At 31.0% G+C, this 1,991-nt stretch overlaps 1 pseudogene; it reads left to right on the forward strand.

The window, feature by feature from the left end:
* Nucleotides 1-1,953, forward strand: part of LOC127948429 (antiviral innate immune response receptor RIG-I-like) — a 7,794-nt pseudogene extending 5,841 nt beyond the window's left edge.
* The last annotated feature ends 38 nt before the right edge of the window (nt 1,954-1,991 follow it).

Below are 1,991 nucleotides of genomic sequence, written 5' to 3' on the forward strand. Positions count from 1 at the left end.
GGTTCTGTTGTTATTATATTATATATTCTGTTCTTTTCATTATATTCTATTCTGTTCTATTTTATTCTATTATTATATTCTGTTCTATTTCATTCTATTCTCTGCTTTTCTATGTTATTCTATTCTATCCTGTACTGTTCTATTTTATTTAATTCTATTCTATTCTATTTAATTCTATTCTGTTCTGTTTTTTGTTCTCTTTTATTCTATTATAACAGGTTCTATGTTATTCTATTCTATCCTGTTCTATTTTATTTAATTCTATTCTGTTGTTCTCTTTTATTTTATTATATTTGGTTCTATGTTATTCTATTCTATTCTATCCTGTTCTATTTTATTTAATTCTATTCTATTCTGTTGTTCTCTTTTATTTTATTATATTTGGTTCTATGTTATTCTATTCTATTCTATCCTGTTCTATTTTATTTAATTCTATTCTATTCTGTTGTTCTCTTTTATTTTATTATATTTGGTTCTATGTTATTCTATTCTATTCTGTCCTGTTCTATTTTATTATGTTCTATTTTATATTGTTCTATTTTATTTTATTCTGTTCTGTTGTTGTATTCTGTTCTATTATTATATCCTGTTATATTTCATTCTATTCTGTTCTATTTATTTTTATTGTATTCTGTTCTGGTCTATTTTATTGTATTCTGTTGTTCTATTTTATTCTATTTTTTATTTTTATTTTATTCTATTATTATATTCTGTTCTATTTCATTCTATTTTGTTCTATTTCTTTTTATTCTATTCTGTTCTATTATATTATACTCGGTTGTTATATTTTTTTCTATTCTGTTATTCTATTCTATTCTGTCCTGTTCTATTTTATTCTGTTATATTATGTTCTGTTTTGTTGTTATATTTTATTCTATTATATTCTGTTGGTCTATTTTTATTTAAATTCTTTTTTTTTTATCTTTACTTTTCTTTTCTTTTTTTATCACCCAGTATATTGTTTTACCCAGTCCTGGTTTGTTCTATTTTTACATTAATTATTGTATTATAGTTAATTATTTTTATTTTATGTAGGGGCGCAGATCCTATCTTATCAAATCCTTTTTTATTATTTTATTTATTTATTTATCTATTTTATCAACCATTATTTAGTCTTATTCAGTCCTGTTTTGTTCTCTTTTTTATTTTATTTTCACACTGTTGTCTTATCCTGTTTTGTTCTATTTCTACATTCATTACTTTACCTCTTCCGAACTGCTTGGCCTATGTAGCTATGTAGTTGTCTTTTCTATTATTGCTATATCCAGTTGTATTCTGTTCTTTTCTTATATCCGTGTCCTGATTGGTTTACTCTCAGATTGTGGGCCTGACCGCGTCGGTCGGCATCGGTTCATTCAAGAACGGACTGGAGGCAGAGAACAACATCTTACAGCTCTGTGCCAACCTGGACACCAGGGTCATCACCACAGTCACCCAGCACAAGGATGAGCTCAAGTCATACGTGCACACGCCTGAGAAAAGTCAGCAAAATACAGTACACACATACGACATTAGCTACGACACGTGATTATTAATGCCATGTGTGTGTGTGTGTCAGTGTTTTTTGAGGTTCAACAGTGCACGAGTCACCCCTTCATCAGAATAATCAAAAACATCATGAGTAACATCGAGCAGCTGGCGCAGAAGACCTTCAACATCGGTACGCAGTCCACACCTGCAACACACGCTGTACACACACACACACACACACACACTAACACACACGTGTCCGTCTCTCTCTCAGAGAACCTGTCGAACATCCAGAACCGCGAGTACGGCTCGCAGAAATATGAGCAATGGATCGTCTCTGTTCAAAAGAGCTGCAAAGTCTTACAGATGAAGAACGCAGACGAAGAGAGACGCATCTGCAGAGATCTCTACAACTACACTGAACACCTGCGGGTGAGAGAGAGAGAGAGAGAGAGAGAGAGAGAGAGAAAATATTGTTCATGATGCCTAGTATTTCAAATGATTTTATTGCAAAATCAGTG

This window comes from Carassius gibelio, chromosome B1, assembly GCF_023724105.1.
Source record: "Carassius gibelio isolate Cgi1373 ecotype wild population from Czech Republic chromosome B1, carGib1.2-hapl.c, whole genome shotgun sequence".
NCBI classification, from domain to species: domain Eukaryota; kingdom Metazoa; phylum Chordata; class Actinopteri; order Cypriniformes; family Cyprinidae; genus Carassius; species Carassius gibelio.